Genomic DNA, 20,712 nt, shown 5'->3' on the forward strand with positions numbered 1-20,712 from the left:
TGACACAGACACATCCAGCTGTACACTTGCAATCTAGCGAGGACAGCTGATTAGCATTTTTATTGGAAGAAGAAGAAAAGGCTTTATGTGAAATTCCAATAACTCTTTGGTCAACAGGCAAGTCAGATGTAGGACTTATTCAAACAGCAGGACCAGTTACAATAACCCCAAAGTCAGCTTTTAGACCACAGAAAAGACAATACCCTTTGAGAAAGGATGCAGAAATAGGAATTAAGCCTATAATAGCAGCATTACTCAAAGAAGGAGTACTGGTAGAATCTCCTGAGTCACCATGTAATACACCCCTATTTCCTGTTAAAAAAGCAAACGGGGAATGGTGGATGGTACAAGATTTACAAGCTGTAAATAATGCAGTAATACCTAGAGCACCTACGGTGCCAGACCCGCATACCTTGTTAAACGATTTAGAACCACAACAGAAGTATTTCTCTGTGGTAGATATTAGCAATGCTTTCTTTTCAATACCTATACATCCTGATAGTCAATATTGGTTTGCATTTACATTTCAGGGTAAAAGGTATACGTATACTCGACTACCACAGGGATATTGTGAGAGCCCGACAATATTTGCACAAGAAATGGCTAGCAACCTGGCAGGGTTTACCCCACCGGGAAGAAGTCAAATTCTACTTTACGTAGATGACATCTTGCTAGCAGCCCCCACCCAGCAACAGTGCAGGGAGGATACTGTAGCATTATTGAAATTTTTAGCAACACAAGGACACAAAGTAAACAAAAGTAAGTTACAACTTTGGAAAAAACAAGTTAGATACCTAGGATATGTAATATCCAATGAAGGTAAAATACTAGATGAGGAAAGAAAAACAGCAATTTTGCAAGCGCCCAAACCAACAACCAAGAAGGAAATGATGTCTTTCTTAGGTACAACTAATTTTTGTCGGAGTTGGATACCAAATTATGCTTTGGAATCTGCTCCACTGACTGATTTGATATATAAGACACCAATGGCAGCACAAGATATCTTACAATGGACACCCGAAGCAGAAATGGCTTTCTGCAGGATGAAGCAGTTGATAGCTTCTTCATTGGTTTTAGGACTTCCAAATTATCACAAACGGTTCATTCAGACCATAGATTGTAAGCAAGGGTATATGACGTCAATATTGACGCAACAACATGGGGACAAGCAACGCCCCATAGCCTACTATTCATCACAGTTAGACCCAGTGGCGCGATCTTTGCCTCACTGTGTACAAGCAGTAGTTGCAGCCGCAATGGCAGTACAGGCTTCGGCCTCAGTGGTGTTATTCCACTCTCTCACATTGAGAGTGCCTCATGCAGTTGCAATAATTTTACTGCAAGAGAAAGTGGCATACCTTTCTCCTGCTAGACATCTTTCATGTATGACTATACTGTTGAGCCAACCTCATATGACAATTGAACGATGTACGACATTGAATCCATCAACATTACTTCCAACTCCTGCGGAGGGCACACCACACAGCTGCCTGCAGGAAATTGAACAGTTAGCTTTACCTAGACAAGATCTTACAGATATGCCCTTGGATAATGCTGAGGTGACATATTACGTAGACGGGTCATGCAGAAGGGGTCCTACAGGGAAGAATCTGGTGGGATATGCAGTAGTTACAGACACTGAAATTTTAGAAGCTCAATCCTTACCACACAACTTATCTGCACAAGCAGCAGAATTGATAGCTTTGACGAGAGCATGTACTTTAGCAAAAAACAAGAGTGTGAACATATATACTGATAGTCAGTATGCTTTTTCTACAGTACATGTATTTGCACAACAATGGAAAAATAGAGGAATGATAACATCTAGTGGAAAACCTATTAATCATGCGCAATTTATTTTAGAGTTATTAGAATCTATTCAGTTACCTACCAAAGTAGCTATTTGTAAATGTGTAGCTCATACAAAACAACAGGATAAGATTTTGAAAGGCAATGCACGAGCTGATGCAGCTGCAAAGCAAGCAGCCTCAGACTCAGAAACTTTACTTCTAAATGAGGAATTACAACCCTCTGAGATTTTAGATTTAGACATGTTAAAAACAATGCAGACACTTACTACAAAAGCAGAGAAACAAAAATGGGTAAAACAAGGTGCAATTCTTGAGAATGGACTGTACATTTCCAAAGAAAGAAAAACAATATTGCTGTCTAATTTATTTAGATATGCAGCTTTGTTGAGCCATGGGCAGTGCCATATCTCAACAGGGGGGATGGTACAGTTAGTAAATCGAATATTCCAAACATACAGATACACAAACTACACAAAAAAATGTTGTGCAGCTTGTCATACTTGTAACAAGCATCACGAACAAGGGGCATTTAAAACCAAGCAAGGAAGTTTCCCTATACCACCATACCCGTTCCATACTATTTGTATGGATTTCATAGAATTGAATAAATGTGAAGGGAAAAAGTTTTGTTTAGTTATTGTAGACATGTTTTCTAAATGGGTAGAAGCTTTTCCAACTAAAAACCCGGATGCAGCAACAGTGGCAAAAGCCCTGATAAAAGAAGTAATCCCTAGATTTGGCATTCCGGAGAGGATTTATAGTGACAATGGCACACATTTTGTGAATCAAATGATTCACCAGCTTGGGAGATTTTTTGGTATCTCCTTAAAGAACCATTGTGCTTACCACCCACAGTCAGCAGGACTGGTGGAAAGGTACAATGGTACCCTAAAGAATAAACTTAGGAAACTAGTTGAGGAAACCCAAAAGAACTGGATATACTGTCTGCCTTTAGCACTGCTGAGTATGAGAACGGTTCCAAATGTAAAGGGTTTGACTCCCTTTGAAATGTTTTTTGGGAGAGCATATTATGTGCCTCAGTGGAAAGCTCTCATGCCTGCAGAGCAAGAGGCTGACAGTTTGTTAGCTAGTTATATGAGGAAACTGTTAACAAATAAATCTGTTTTGCAGTTTAACTCTTTTTCAGATAAGGAACAGACCAGACCGGTGGAAGCAGTCTTGGCTCCTGGGACATACGTCTGGCTGAAAGTGACGAAAAGGAAGAATTGGGCGAGTCCAAAGTGGGAGGGACCGTACCAGGTTCTGTTGGCAACGCTTACTGCAGTTAGAGTGGCCGAGAGGACGTCCTGGGTTCATTTAACGCAATGTAAACCGGTAAAGAACTTTCAACTTGATAAAAACTTTGTGACTGATACACAACCAGACCGAGATGGCCAAAAACAAAGTGAATAGAAGTTTAGATCAACCCCAGAGATGTTGCATAATCATTTTGTTGAGTGTACATTTATTGACTGTAATTGTGACAATTTTCCTCTTGCTGTGGTTCATCTTACACACAACCACACAAGTGAAAGTGGGAAGGTGTGATGAAATGTCTATAGACTGGCATCCAAATTTTAACACATACCTAGCCATGAAACGTGTATATGCAGAGACTATGAACATTTCAAATTGCTGGGTTTGTACAGCTATACCAACAGCATATGGAGGACTGATAATGTCTGCTGTCCCTTTGGGGATAAATGAGACTTGGGAGAATTTACTTTTTGATACAGGAACTGTGAGATCACAGGACAAAATAGCTTTATTTTTACCTGTCACACAAAAAGGAGTTGTATGTTTCTATAAAAATGACACTCTCCAGGTGGGCTGGAGCAATTGTAATATAACGATATCTTATCGGTGTTATATTAAGAATAGTAATGGCAATACTTTTTGCAATACTAATTATGACTCGTATTTAAACTCATTGAAAACAACTATGAGTGACATTCAAAAAAATCCAGTTTTGTTTAAACAATTGTCAGTTATAGATCAAAAAATGTTTCATGCAGGGCTGATGCGTATTAGTACTAAAGTAGAAAACTGTTATTTTATTTGTGGGAAAAAGGCATATAAATGGTTACCTGAGAATTGGTCCGGCAGTTGTTTTTTGGGTTACTTGGTTCCGGCAATAAGACATACTGCAGAATTACCTTTGGGTAAGATACGAAATATGAGAGAAGCAGCCCGAAAACCCGAAGGTCCAGTTAAGAAACCTAAGAATCCAGTTGGGAAGATCGAAGCTGGTTGGAAAGACCATAATTCAGTAAAAGACAAAAGCGAATTGACTCATATGGACTTAAGTGACAGTGTTATATCCTGGGCAGGAATATTCCCAGCCTATGGAGCAGTCAAATCGATCTGGGAGCTGAGAAAGTTGTCGAAACTTCTCGAAGTAATGAGTAATGCAACTTTTTCCGCCCTAGAACTGGTGACTGATGAACTGAATGCAATGAGAACTGTTGTGCTACAAAATCGGATGGCTCTTGACTTCACCCTAGCGGCGAGAGGTGGTACGTGCACGCTTATCAAAGAAGAATGCTGTGCTTATATTCCTGACAATCATCATGAGATTAATAACCACCTAGAGGTAATTCAGCAGGTATCAGCCATGACTGAACCAGGCCCAAACCCACTGATGGACTTTTTCCAGAATCTATTTGGGGGGTGGGGTTCCATCCTAATGAATATTCTGATTGCCATTTGTGTGGGTATACTCCTAATAGGAGCATGTGTTTGCTGTGGAATTCCCTACATGAAAAGATTAATCAAAGATTTTGTTGATGTATCTGTTACTGAAACTTTTTACCAAGATATTGAGATTGAAAGATTGATCTCAGATGAAGCTTTTTCTGAAGTATAGATTGAATGACTCACCTAGCTGAAAATCCTGAGTGGAAAAGGCTAGGAGATGAAATGACACTATGCATACTTCAAAATAGAAAAAAAGTATTAATAGGGGGGAAAATGTTAGAAAAATGTGTATTTGAATACATGAGAAATGTTAGTTTAAAAGCAAAGTAGTATATAATGCATTTTATTCTATTAATCATATAGTAGTAAAATTAATTCATGTCTAAATGTGAAGTAGTTTTGAAACTGCAGTGTGGCTTGAAGCAAAGCTGATCTCTAACCCTGGCAGAATGCTAGCTTAGCAAGTTTTAATGTTTATGCTTTTCACAAGTGATTATCTGCTGGGTCAGGAAATTAAATGTGTGAAATAAAGAAATCTTCTGCTCTTTCCTGTTGGAATGATCTGGCCTTGTATATGTGTTACTAAGATAGCACGCAGCTGTGTGAGAAAGTGTAACAGAGAACAAAGACATGCATTAAAAGACTGAAGCTGCTATTGTATTCGAACTGATATGAATCCTTGAACAAGTAACTTTACAGAAAGACATTATGACTGACCAGCTGGATAGCAAGGCCGTATTGTATCTAGAGGAAAAGTTTTTTAAAATATACAGCATCAGCAAGACTTAGTGAATGAAGAATTGTAAGCTAAAGTGATGTAGATGCCCTGTGACATATCACGTCAGTAAGGTGGGCATAGCTTAAATGGTAAACCTATATAAAATTATGTGCTTCCTGTTTCACATCAGACAAAATTCTGTACTTGTATGTTTTTTGCCTCCTGGTGTACACTAGTAAACTTTTGAATCTGAACCTCCTGTGTATTGAATTCTTAATTTTATTTAACACTACTCAATGCTAGAAGTCTAAACCTCAAAATTCACTATCTCGAGGCACTCCTAAAAATGGAGAACATCGATATCTGTGCAGTAACTGAGACCTGGTTCAAGGCCCCAGAGAGCACCCCTGCAATACCAGGCTACAATTCTTACCACACTTTTCGGCCACAAAACCAGGACCAAAACACTAAAGGTGGAGGAGTGTCCATATTCACCAAGGATATTCACACCTCCAGGCTAGTTGCCCAACACAATGCATCTGAAATTCTCCAGGTGGAACTAACACTAGGTAAGACTGCAATCCAAATTGTAGCTTGCTACAGATCCCCAACCATGCCCCAAGATTCTCACTACAGGATCTGGAAGTTCGACTGCAGAATACTACACTAAGGCACTGTACTGATCCAGTGTCTGTCTGCCTTGGACGACATGATTGACAGACCACAATGCTTTGCCATAGATGGTCTGCACCTGTCATCCTTGGGATTCAGGTTACTGGCTAAGGCTCTTGCCACCCCTATAGTGCCTTTTTAGGCAAAGTTCAAAGGACAAAACCACCACCGTAACAGGTACAAGCATGCTAAATATGAAGATAATGCTACTCAATGCTAGAAGTCTAAACCTCAAAATGCACTCTCTTGAGGCACCCCTAAAAATGGAGAACATTGATATTTGTGCAGTAATTGAGACCTGGTTCAAGGCTCCAGAGAGCACCCCTGCAATACCAGGCTACAACTCTTACCACACTTTTCGGCCACCAAACCAGGACCGAAACACTAAAGGTAGAGGAGTGTCCATATTCACTAAGGATATTCACAACACCAGGCTAGATGCCCAACACAATGCATCTGAAATTCTCCAGGTGCAGCTAACGGTAGGTAAGACTGCAATCCAAATTGTAGCTTGCTACAGATCCCCCACCATGCCCCAAGATTCTCACTACACCTTTCTAAACATACTGGAAAATATTAAGATACAACCAAACACCCTAATACTGGGTGATTTCAACTACCCTGCCATTAACTGGGAAAACTACTCGTGTACCAACACCTTTGCCCAACGGTTCTTGGAATTCATAAATTCCAACCCCCTGGATCAACTAATCTTTAGTCCTACCAGGGGCTCCAATATGCTAGACCTGGTCATTACCAACATGAGAAATCTATGCTGCACACCTATGGTCACCCCCTCGTTGGTCAGGTCTGACCATAAGCTAATCACCCTTGACATCCACATCCCACTCCCAACCTTCAGTAAGGAAACCTCTGTAAAAAACTTCTTCAAAGCCAACTTCATGCTACTCAAGTCAGAAGTGACAAACTTCATGACACCCATGCAGATGGGAACTGAATGTTCGACTGCTGAATCCTACACTAAGGCACTGTACGAGCACATCCACTCATGCATGAATCATGCCATCCTCAATAGAACCAAGATGGTCTCCTCCAAAAAAAGGAAGCCAATCTGGTGGTCCCATGCCATAAACAAACTTTACAACAAAAGGAAGAAACTCTTGCAGAAAAGATGAAGATCCCAGAATGCAAAAAACTCCCTTACAAGCCTCAGTAAGAAGCAGAAATCCCTCATAAAACCCTCCAAAGCTAGTTACAAAAATAAAATTGCCAAAGATTCCAAAGACAACCACAAGGCATTCTATAGCTATGTCAAGAATCTAAATGGCAATGCTCAGATCTGCTCTGAGCTACAACAGAAGGGCATTAAATATACTAATCCCAAGGATATTGCCAATATCTTGGCAGATCGATTCAGTGCAAACTTCACCCCCTCTCACTCCTAAAGGGCCCATCTCAATACTGAAAGATTGCCAAATTCCGATAACGGCCACACAGGTAAAAAACGCACTCTCCAAAGCTAAGAATACAGCATCCCTGGGACCAGATGACATCCCAGGCTGTGTACTACATGACCTACAAAATTAACTGGCACCTCACCTAAGTGTCATGTTTAATCATAGCCTCAACTCAGGCTTTGTACCCATTGAGTGGAGCACAGCTACAGTTATCCCACTCCACAAGGGGGGATCCACCTTGGATCCTGGGAACTACCGCTCCATCAGTCTGATGAGCCTGATCTGCAAGACCATGGAACGTATTATCATGGAACTTATAAACAAAAACATTGGCAACCTTCAAACACGGGACCTCACGCAGTTTGGGTTCATGAAGGGCTGATCTTGTCTCCTGAACCTGATTGACTTTTTCGAATCAGTCTCCAGAGCCGTGGACAAGGGTAAGGTCATCCACACAGCCTATCTGGACCTCGCCAAGGCCTTCAACACCATTCCCCACTCTGGAATCATAGATAAACTTATTAAGCTGGGCATTAATCCCTACATCACTCGATGGGTTGCCAATTGGCTTACTGACAGAACCCACACTATAAAAGTAGCCAACTCCAAATCCAGCTCCAGACAAGTGACAAGTGGAGTACCTGAGTTTTCAGTCCTGGGACCACTCTTGTATGGCATCTACTTCTCTGAAGTACAGGCCAGCACTAAGGGACTCTGGCTAACAAAGTTTGCAGATGACTGCAAACTGGGATCCATTATTGAATCCCCAAATGATGTGGATATTCTACAAAAGGGCCTTACAGAAACAGATGCATGGTGCCAGAGCCATGGGCTCAAGCTCAATGCCAAGAAATGTATAGTTATCCCCTTTGGGAAAAAACATGTACCCATGAATTACCACATAGGTGGCAGTACACTAAACACTGAAAGTGTGATAAGAAACTTAGGGACATAGATAGACAGTGGTCTCACCTTCGATAATCACATCACCGCAACAGTCAGGAAATCCTTCTATGTGGCACACCTCATCAGTAAGGGCTTTTCATCCAGGAAAAAAGGAGGTCATTGTCCCACTTTACACATCCCTCATTAGACCCAATATAGAATACAATGCTCTGTTTGGTATGTAACTCTCAAGACATCTGTAACAACTGAAAAGGCTGCCTTAATACCTCACTAAAAGAATCACAGGCCTAAAGCAGATGCCCTATGCTGACCATCTAAAAAGACTCTACCTATACTCTGACGCATATTGTCTACTCAGAGGCAATCTCTGCTTAACATACAAGGCCATGTCAAACCCAGAGCTGTTGGACATGCTACACTTAAAGAAATCCCAATCCCTTAGAGACACATGCTCAAGGGACCTAAACCTTGTCATCACAATGAAAAAAACATGTTGGAGGGATAGGTTCCTAACCCAGAGATTCCCCAGACTCTGGAATAGACTGCCCATACATGTCAAGCAGAGTGCCTCTTTGGCATTCTTCAAAAGGAACCTTGGTGATTGGATGGGAGAAAGGAAATTCACCCCAGGGATCACATCAGTTGCCCTGCTACACAGGGGTCCAGGGAAGTAAATACTGTAGGAAGAAATAGCCAGGGAATTTTTATGGCTAGGCTTGTATAGACCCTATGGCCAATAGCCTAGTACCAACCTATGAACCTATGAACCTATGTAGTGAGGAAATTGGAGGAGTGGGAGAGTGGAGGTACCTGTATGAAAATCAGTCAGTTCTGATGGAGTTATACATATAGGATGCTATGTGGAATTTGGTGTAGGTAGTATGATGAGGGACTGTGGTTCGGCAGGTGGGTGATTTTAAGTAGATAATGTCAAGGATGATGGCTGCAGTGAGGAAGAGGGCAAATAGTAACAGTGGGAGGAGTATGATGTGATAGATTAACATATTAGCTATAGGGTGTGATGTAGGAGGAGTGGTGGTAAGAGATACAGTGGTAGAGAGATGGATATACGAGAGGCTATGTGAGAGGGTATATGGGTATGGGAGGGTCTTCTAATTGGTATTATGTAATAATGATTTAGCAGAATATGATTGGGTGGTTGGTATTTCGTAGATTTGGTTTGGATAGAATAAATGGAATTGATATGTAGGTGGGTGGGAATGGGGGTAGGGTAGTGGAGTGAGCCCAAGCGTAAGGAGGTTGAATGGAGTGGGGCTGCACTGAACACAAAACAGGTAGTTTGAGAAAAGAGAAACAATCAGTTAGAAAAAGTACTTGTATGAACAAAGCCAGGAAACTTTATAAGTTTGCACTAATTTCTATTTGTCAGAAGCTTACTGTCCAGGTAGGATGCCACGTAGGAAAGTAGGTATACACTAGCAGAGTCAGTCCCTCAAGGATGGAGAGGAAATGTGTAGGGCACTAAGTAGGAGAAATACAGCTATTAGAAAGTAATAGGAGGAATTAACCTTGACAGTAGAGATAGAGGGGAGGGAGGGAGGGGGTGCATTCCAGTGGTAAGTTATAGCGTGGTTACTAATGAGTTTTAAGTGGTCACACTTGTGATTTAATAATAACAATTTATTCTGTAGTTTGCTCTGCCATACTTTTTGGTTCCTTTGGGTTATATGGGGTCTTGAAGGATGAACAGGAGGTCAGTTTCTGTACTAGGCTTGTTTTGGCACTGATGTCAGTAGAGAAAAAAATAAGTGATGGAGCATTGGCTAATGGATAGTTCTTAAATGGCTGTTTGATACCCTAGAATATGGAAAATGAGAAGCGAACAGGTTAGATAGGATAAGAGAAGTGGTTAGAAAGATACTTACTAGGAAAAGGCTGATAAAAAAGGGCACACAGTAAAGCAGGATTACAGCAAGGATGTGTTAATAGAGGCAGTGGAAAATAGCAGAGATAGGATCGTAAGGAAAATTAGTAAGTTAACATTGCAATTAAACATGTATTAGGGTGCAAAAACTGTGATTTCCAACATTAATGAAAAGGGCAATCAACACATCTGTTTATTAGGTATGCTAGCAGCAGTTGTACACAATGGTAACAAGCAGTAGTGGAACTCGATGAGAAATATGCACACTTCGAGATTTATCTTTTATACGCAACTAAGTAGTCTAATTGGGAAAAAACAGATTATGGATATGCCACAAGACTGGCACCCTGCCATACAGTGTAACAAGCTTCCAGGACCTACAGGTTTAATTCTGGTACGACAGTATAGAATGAGTCTCTGCTAGGAAACTAGCTGATGCACTAGTTGGCAGTGCAGTCTAAATGTCTGGTACTGTGGTGCAAGAATACAGCAGTTTGGCTAGCTGTGCAGTTCAGGGTAAGTGTGTGGTTTGCAAATGGGCCGGTAATACTATTTGTGGATATGTGCAGATTGGTAAAAGTGAGTGACCTGTGATCACTAAGTCTCACCCAGGAAGTGCAAGAGCTCTGCTAGAAGTTCCCAACCTACAAGTTTACTGTGACGTTTGTCATTGATACCTAGTCTGTGGTCACCACGTCTGACCTTGGTTTTGCAGGTGCTCTGCGTGAAGGCCATAACCTACAAATTTTCAGAGACATTTGACATTGTTTCATAGCCTGCAGTCACAATGCCTGAAATCAACATTGCAGGAGCTCTGCCACAAGACCATGACTTACAAGGTTACTGAGATGTTTGTCATTGCTTCCTAGCCTGAGTTTCCTATGTCTTACTTGGGTATTGCAGGAGCTCTGCCACAAGGCCCTAAACTACAAGTTTTCTGAGACTTTTGTGAATGTTTCCTGGCCTGTGGTCACTAAGTCTCACCTAGGAAATGCAGGAGCTCTGCCAGAAGTCACCAATCTACAAGTTTACTAAGGCTTTTGTCATTGATTCTTAGCCTGCAGTCACTACGTCTGATCTTGGTATTGCAGGAACTGTGCCAGAAGGCCCTAACTGATACATTTACTGAGACCTTTGTCATTGTTTCATAGCCTATGCTCAATACGTCTGACCTTATATATTGCAGGAGCACTGCCACAAGGCCCAAAGCTGCAAGTTTACTGAGACTTTTGCCACTAATTCACAGCCTGTTTTCACTACTTCTGACCTCAGTATTGCAGGAGTTCTGCCACAAGGCCTGACCCAACAAGCTTATTAAGTCTTTTGTAATTGTTTTGTAGCCTGTGTTCACTATGTCTGGCATCAGTATTGCAGGAGCTCTGTCACAAAGTTCTAACCTTCAGGTTTACTGAGACTTTTGTTTTCTATACTGCGGTCACTATGGGTGACCTCAATATTGCAGGGGCTCTGCCACAAGAGCCTACCCTACAAGTTAGTGAGACTTTTGTCATTGTATCCTAGCTCTCGTTAAGTATGTCTGAGCTCGGTATTGCAGGAGGTCTGCAACAAGACCCCTAACCTGAAAGTTTGCTGACACATTTTTGAATGTTTCCTCACTTGTGATCACTAAGTTCTTAAGTACTAGAAAGTGCAGGAGCTCTGCCAGATGTCCCCAGTCTACAACTTTACTGAGACTTTTCACATTCTTTCCTAGCCTGCGGTCACTCCGTCTGAACTTGGTATTGCAGGAGCTCTGCCAGAAGGCCCTAACTGACAAGTTTACTGAGTCTTTTGTTATTGCTTCCTAGCCTGAGTTTACTATGTCTGACCTTGTTATTGAAGGATCTCTGCCACAAGGTTCTAACCTACAAATGTAGAGACTTTTGTCATTGTTTGCTATCCTGAGGTAATTTTGTCTCACCTTAGTATTGCAGCAGCTCTGCCACAATGCCATCACCTACAAATTTGATAATACTTTTATGAATCTTTCCTCATCTGTGGTCACTAACTCTCACCTAGGAAGTGTAGGTGCTCTGCCAGATGTCCCCGACCTACAAGTTTATTGACACTTTTGTCATTGATTCCTAGTCTGCAGTCACTACATCTGACTTCGGTATTTCAGGAGCTCTGCCACAAGGCCCTAAACTACAAGTTTACTGAGACTTCCGTGAATGTTTCCTCACCTGTGGTAACTAAGTCTCACTTAGGAAATTGCAATAGCTCTGCCAGAAGTCATCAACCTCCCAGTTTACTGAGACATTTGTCATTGAATCCTAGCCTGCAGTCACTATGTCTGACCTTGATATTGCAGGTCTTATAGAAGCCCCTAACCTACGTTTGCTGAGACTTTTATCATTGTTTTATAGCTTGCGGTCACTACGTCTGGCCTTCATATTGCAGGAGCTCTACAACAAGGCCTTAACCCATATGTTTTCCTAAGTCTTTTGTCATTGTTTCCTTGCCTGCAGTCAATACGTTTCACCTAGGAAGTGCAGGAGCTCTGTCAGAATCCCCAGTCTACAAGGTTACTGAAAATGTTCTCATTCTTTCCTAGGCTACAGTTGCTATGTCTGCCCATAAGTTTGCAGTAGCTCTGCCACCAAGCCTGACTGTACAAGCTTACTAAGTCTTTTGTCATTGTTTCCTAGCCTGAAGTCACTATGTCTGACCTCTTTATTGCAGAAGCACTGCCACAAGGCCTTAACCTACAAGTTTACTGAGTCTTTTGTCACTGTTTCCTAGTCTGTGTTCACTATGTCTGATCTCGTTATTACAGGAATGCTGCACAAGGTTCTAACCTACAAGTTTATTGAGACTTTTGTCATAATTTGCTATCCTGAGGTCATTTAACCTATCCTTAGGATAGCATAACAACCATTTAAGGGATTCTATATTTTTAAAATAAAATTTGGTACATCACCTACTATATTTTTAATGTATGGGTTGCTAGTCAAAAGGGGCCAGTACTTCTTGATCACCCCTGTTACTAAATGAATATTACTAGTATAAAATGTAGGGGCATGATCTCTACATCTATTAGTTCTCATTTCATTCCTATGCAGACCAGTACTTCCCGAAAAATAGGGCTTGGCTGTGGTTGATCTCAGATGTCGTATTCCATTGAGGATCCTCAATAGTTCCATCATTATACCTTCTCTCATTAAATGTCATCCTCAGGGCCCCTAACTCATTTCTAAAATTATCATATTCTGCATTCAGCCCTAAGAGTCTCATTCCCTGTCCTTTTACCACATTTTTAAAAATGTAGTGGGGATGCATACTAGTTCTGTGTAAAAAAGTATTTCTAGAGCAACTTTTTCTATAAAATTATTTGTTTCTCCCATGTAGCCATGACTAGATTTGTGTAACTATTCACACTAGACATGCCCATGGCTACTCCGTCCTTTTGTAAGAAAATTTCATGATCAAATAATAATGCATTATTCTCTAGAACCATTTCCTTTAAACGGTTGTTATGCCATCCTAAGGATAGTTTGAATAGCTTTTCTTCCGAATCTACATTTAGTACACTGCCATGCAACAGGTGTAATTATTGCACTTATATTGATTCATCAGGGAGATTTGAACACCCTGATAATGGAAGAATGTTTACCTTTAAGGCCAAAGCCAATTGTGATTCCCAGAATGTGGTATACTTAGCTGTATGCTGCTTGTGTTCCGCATTTTAGGTAGGGAAAACTAATAGGAGATTTACTGACAGGATCAGGGAACACATTTATGGTGTTAGGATGTCATTGTTACCGATGCTGTAGCCAAACACGTTATTGCCTATGGTTCGATATACTCTTTTAGATTTTGGCCATAGAAGTGATTAAAATGAGTGAACTTGGAGGTGATGTCAAGAATCTAAAAGAAACCACGGAAGTAAGATGGATTATTAGATTATGAGCTGCCATAGGTAAAGGCTTAAATGACAAGGTTCCTTTGAAACCTATTCTTAGAGCTAGGACTCTTCCTAAATGGTATATATATATTTTATCTATATTTTTATATTTATTCCTTTTTATATGTTTATATGTTTATATTTGCATTTGTATGTTGATATAATTTTTATATGTGAATTGGGTGATTTTTATGTATAAATTAGGTCATGTATAGGGTATAATGCATTGCCATTTTAAATAGCTGTAAAATTGTTATAATGATGTGTTAGGTATGATTGGCTGAAGGATTTTTGATTCTGTTCATTGACTGGAAGAATGATTTATGAATGCTTGTATATAAATGACTTTTAACTTTGTTTTAAATGTCTGAAGAAGCAGTTTATGATTACTGTGAAAGTGCTAACATATTCAATTAAAATCATGATGATTTTACTCTCCTTCCTCCATTGTCATGGTTCACTTAATGCATTTTTGGATGTCTGACACAATGCCCCAACCTACAAGTTTACTGAGAGTTTTGTCATTGTTTCATAGACTGCAGTCACTACATCTGACTTCGATATAACTGATGATCTGCCACAAGGCCCCAACCTACAAGTTTACTGAGACTTATGTTATTGTTTCATAGTCTGTGATCACTTTGTTTGACCTCAATATTGCAGGAGCTCTGCCACAAGGCCCTAACCTACAAGTTCACTGAGACTTTTGTCATTGTATCATAGCCTGCGTTAACTATGTCTGATCTCGGTATTGCAGGAGCTCTGCCACAAGACCCTAAGCTACAAGGTGACTGACACTTCTGACATTCTTTAATAAGCTGTGGTCACTACATCTGACATTGATATTGTAGGAGCTCTGCCACAAGACCCTACCCTAAAAGTTAAGTGAGACTTTTGTCATTGCTTCATAGCCTGCAGTCAGTACGTGTGACCTCGAAATTGCAGGGGCTCTGCCAGAAGGCTCTAACCTTCAAAGCTAATGAGACTTTGGTCATTGTTTCATACCTTTGGTCACTACGTCTGATCTCTGTATTGCAGGAGCTCTCCTACAAGGCCCTAACCTACAAGTTTACTGAGACTTTTATCATTGTTTTACAGCCTGCAGTCACTATGTCTGACCTCAGTATTGCAGAAGGTCTGCCAGAAGGCTCTAATCTACAAGTTTACAGTGATTTTTGTCATTATTTCATAGCCTGCAGTCACTATGTGTGACCTAGATATTGTGGGAGCTCTGCCCAAAGCTCCTAACCTGCCTGCAAGTTCACTGAGACTTTTGTCATTGTTTCTTGGCCTGCAGTCACTATGTCTGATGTTAGTATTGCCAGAAGTCTACTACAAGATCCCAGCCTACAAGTTTACTCAGACTTTTGTCATTGATTCTTAGGCTGTGGTCAAAACATCTGACCTAGGTATTGCAGGAGCTCTGCACAAAGGTCCTAACCTACAAGTTTACTGAGACGTTTGTCATTGTTTCATAGCCTGCAGTCACTATGTCTGATCTTGATATTGCAGTTCTGCCACAAGGGCCAAACCTTCAAGTTTACTGAGACTTTTGTCATTCTTTCTTGGTCTGCCCTCACTATATCTGACCTTTATACTGCAGGAGCTCTACCACAAGGCCCTAACCTACAGGTTTACTGAGGATTTTGTCATTGTTTCGTAGCCTGCATTAACTATGCCTGATCTAGGTATTGCAGGAGGTCCGCTACAAGACCCTAACCTGCCATTGTTTCCTACCCGGAGTCCACTATATTTCACCTCTATACTGCAAGTGCTCTGTAAGAATGCCATAACCTACACGTTAACTGAAAGTTTTGTCATTGTTTCATAACCTACTGTCACTACATCTAACCTTGATATTGAAGGGCCTCTGCAAGAATACCTTAACCTACAAGCTTACTGAGACTTTTCTTACTGTTTTAAAGCTTGCAGTTCCTCCATTTGACCTCAATATTGCAGGACCTCTGCCACAAACTCTAACCTACAAGTTTACTGAGACTTTTGTCATTGTTTCATAGTCTGCGGTCAGTACATCTGACTTCGGTATACCAGGAGCTCTACCACAAGGCCTTAACCTTCAAGATTACTGAGACTTTTGTCATTGTTTTATAGCCTGCAGACACTGCATTTGACTTTGATATTACAAGAGTTCTGCCACAAGGCCCAAACCCTCAAGTTTACTGAGACTTTTGTCATTGTTTCATAGCCTACAGTGACCTTGACATTGCAGGAGGTCTAACACAAGGCCTTAACCTACAAGCTTACTGCAAATTTTGTCTTTGTTTCATAGGCTGAGATCATTATGTCAGACCTTGATATTCCAGGAGCTCTGACACAAGACTCTAACTGACAAATTTACTGAGACTTTTGTCATTTTGTTATAGCCTGAGGTCACTACGTCTGACTTCAATATTGCAGCAGCTCTGCAAGAAGGCCCTAACCTTCAAGGTTACTGAGATGTCATTGTTTTATAGCCTGTTCTCACTATGTCTTACCTTGATATTGCAGGAGTTCTGCCACAAGGCCCTAACCTACAAGTTTACTGAGACTTTTGTCATTCATATGATGCGGTCACTGGGTCTCACCTCGATTTCGCAGGAGTTCTACCTCAAGACCCTAAGCTACAAGGTTACTGAGACTATTGACATTGTTTCATAGGCTCTGGTCACTATGTATAATATCAGTACTGCAGGAGCTCTGCTACATGACCATAACCTACAAGTTTACTGAGACTTTTGTCATTGTTTTATAGGCTGCGGTCAGTATGTGTGACCTCTATATTGCAGGATCTCCACCAGAAGGACCTAGCCTTCAAGGTCACTGACACTTTTATCATTGTTTCATAGGCTGCAGTCACTACGTCTGACCTTGATAGTGTAGGAGCTCTGCCACAAGGCCTTACCCTACAAGTTTACTAAGACTTTTGTCATTCTTTCAAATCCTGCGGTTGGTACATGTGATCTTGTTATTGCAGGAGCTCCACCAGAAGGCCCTAACCTTTAAGGTTACTGAGACCTTTGTCATTGCTTCATAGCCTGCAGTCACTACATCTGATCTTGATATTGCAGGAGCTCTGCCACAAGGCCTTAACCTACAAGTTTACTAACACTTATGCCATTGTTTTATAGCCTGCAATCACTATGCCTAACCTTGATATTGTAGAATGTCTGCCACAATGCTCTAACATACAAGTTTACTGAGACTTTTCTCATTCTTTCCTAGTCTGCTGTCACTACTTCTGACCTCAATATTGCAGGAGCTTTGCCTCAACACTCTAACCGAGAAGGTTACTGAGACTTTTGACATGGTTTCATAGCCTCTGGTCACAGTGTCTGAAATTGATATTGCAGGTGCTCTGCCACAAGACCCTAACCTACAAGTTTACTGAGACTTTTGTCATTGTTTCCTACCCTGGGTTCACTACATCTGATGTTGGTATGACAGAAGATCTGTCACAAGGGCCTAACCTATAAGTTTGCTGAGACTTTTGTCATTGATTCCTAGCCTGTGTTCACTACGTCTGACCTTGGTATTGCAGGAGCTTTGTCCAAAGGCCCTAACCAACAGGTTTATTGAGACTTTTGTCATCGTTTCATAGCATGTGCTCAATAAGTTTGACCTCGATATTGCAAGAGCTCTGCCACAAGGCCCAAACCTACAAGTTTACTGAGACTATCTGACCTTGGTGTTGCAGAAGCTCTGCCACAAGGCCTTAACTGATGAGTTTACTGAGTCTTTTGTCATTATTACCTAGCCTGTGTTCACTATGTCTGACCTCCGTATTGCAGGACCTCTGCCAGAAGTCTCTTACCTACACGTTTACTGTCAATGGTTTAATTGTTTACTAGGCAGCATTAACTAAATCTGATCCCATTATTGGAGGAAGTCTGCTACAAGACCCTAAACTATAAGTTTACTGAGACTTTTCTCATTGTTTTATATCCTGCAATCACTATGACCGACCTCCACATTGCAGCAACTCTGTCACAAGGCCTTAATCTACAAGTTTGGTGAGACTTTTGTTATTGTTTTGTAGCCTGCAGTCACTATGTTTAACTTCGATATTGTAAGATGTTTGCCACAATGCCCTAACCTAAAAGTTTACTGAGACTTCTGTCATTGATTCATAGCCTGTGCACAATATGTCTGACCTCAGTATTGCAGGAGCTCTGCCACAATGTCCTAACCTAGAAGTTTACTGAGAATTTTGTCATTGTTTCATAGCTTGTGGTCACTACGTCTGACCTTGATATTGCAGGAAGTCTGCTACAAACCCCTAACCTGCAAGTATACTGTAACTTTTGTCATTGTTTCTCAGCCAGCCTTCACTATGTCTGATCTCAGTATTACAGGTCTGCTACAAGACCCTAATCTACAAGTTTACTCAGAGTTTTGTCATTGTTTCAAAGCTTGCAGTCACTACGTCTGACCATGGTATAGCAGGAGCTCTGCCACAATGCACTAACCTACAAGATTACTGAGACTTTTGTCATTGTTTTATAGCCTGTGGTCACTACATCTGACCTCAATATTGCAGGAGTTCTAACACAGCTGTGTCTATTTTCAGTCACACAGAATTTTTTTCCACTCTCCCACCCTGTTGCTGTTGTGTTCTTAAACACCACTATCGTTCTAGTTGCTTGCCCCTTATGTTAATTTGACCATATATCTCCTTCCTTCTCTCGTTTCACTGCCTGGTGTGAGTAAGCACAAAATTATCATTTTGTGAAATCACTCCCCTTCAACTATTTAAATTTATTGGCCATCCCACTGAATTCCATAATAGCAGAACACAAAGGTGCCCACCCCCTTTCACTCTATCTTGTTCTTTTAAAAATAGTGGCTCTCCACTTAGACAGCTAAAACTTAAGTCACCCACTTTCATATCTAACTGCTTAGTGCACACTGCAATGTTTATGATAAACCATTTTTTCATCTTACCTTTAAACATCTATTGCAAGACCACCAGTTATTAGGCAGCCCACATTCTGCCTGTCAGTAGTCATCTTGGCATTAGTGCTTCTGTTTTCTCCTGCTGAGAGGAGTACAGGGACATTATTTCCTGGAGACTGCTGATCACCAGAAAGCCTAACAAATGCTTTATAGGTGACAGTTTGGAATCTGTGCTTATATTCTGCTCCTGGTGAGAGAAGGAGCAGAGTGCATTGATTCCTGACTGTTTCTGGTTGGAGACTGAGTGTCTGTGCTTAACATTTCTGATTGGTCTGGTTGCTATTTAAGGCATCTACCAGGAAAAGGCTACAAGCCTACAGACCCTTGCATCATCTGAGACAAGACTGTGGCTCACCAAAGAGGCTGTGGACTTTGCTCATCTAGGGATTGCTGCTAACATTTTGCATCTGGTGAGAGAAAAAGAAAGGGAGCCTTGTATCACAACAGAGTGAAGCTGTGGTGAGACCAGCATTAGTAGTAGCCAGGCTGTAGCCGTTCATGTGACTTCCCTCTTTTCATCATTCTTGACAAGCTAATTCTGTGTTTTCAGTAAGTACTGCTTGATTTGTTTCTAACTTCAGAATATCTGCCTAAATACTTCATCCTTAAATTTTCAGGGTCTATTAGCAGTGCTCTCTACATACTCAGACACCTTGAGTGACATTTTTTTCCTGTAAAAGCACAATTGAAATTTCTCCAATAACTAGTTGCACATAGATCATCTAGTGTGCAGTGACAAGCACTGTCTCCATAGTTGCAAACCAGATACTCCTGACAGTGATTGATGTTCTCACTCCAACTTTCTAATCAATAAAAAGGGCCTGCTGCCATGGATGTGAACTTTCCTACTGTCTCTGTTACTGGCTTGTTGGATATGGGCATCCTGAGGCAATGTAGAAATTGCCTCATGTTTTCTGACAACCAGTTAATTCTCAAACAAACTAATATGGTATGTGAGAGATGTATTTACGCAATGTCACTGGAGGCAAAGTTCTCACATAAAAGTACTCCTAATGTCAATAAGGATGTGAGTAGTACACTCGCTGCACCCATCACGCACAACTCAAAACAGACATATCAATCCACATATGCTGAGGCACTTAAATGTAACCTTGTTAAACCACAAAGGGTCTATATCAGAACATCAAAATATTAAAACTTCAAATGTTCTGATACTGAACACTATTCAGCGAATGCTAAGAATAGCGAAGCTGCAGAACAGCAAATTCTTTCCTCGGGAAAGAATTCAGTTGGCCGTTTCTGTGGCTTCGTTATTCTTAGTGCTGTGGTGGAAAGCTACGGGATGGGTTCAGGTAAGTGTGCGATTGTTTGTACGCTAGGGTTAGGGGTGGGTTAAGTGAGGTAGGGTTAGGGCGCAGGTTAGGCATGTGTGTGATAGTGACAGACTTTAGGGTTGGGGCGGTTTAAGTGAGTTAGGGTTAGGGCGCGGGTTAGGTGAGTGTGCGATAGGGACAGACCTTAGGGTTAGGGTTTGGGTTAAGGTAAGTGGGTAGATAGTAGTGTATGTTTAGTTTAGTGTAGCGTTAGATGTAGGAATTTAAGTGTATGTGTGTGGTTGCTGTTTGTTTGATGTGCTTGTGTTGTGTGTATGTGTTTCAGAGCAAAGAATTTTTTCCATGGGAAAAAATTTGCTGCTCTGAATGTTTGATATTTTCACGTTTAGATGTTTTGGGGCCGATGAAATAGCGTTCGCTATTTTCATCTTTTGATAACATGATATAAATGCA

The sequence above is a fragment of the Protopterus annectens genome, chromosome 10.part0 (genome assembly GCF_019279795.1).
Source record: "Protopterus annectens isolate FY-2018-M chromosome 10.part0, PAN1.0, whole genome shotgun sequence".
In the NCBI taxonomy this organism is placed as follows: domain Eukaryota; kingdom Metazoa; phylum Chordata; order Ceratodontiformes; family Protopteridae; genus Protopterus; species Protopterus annectens.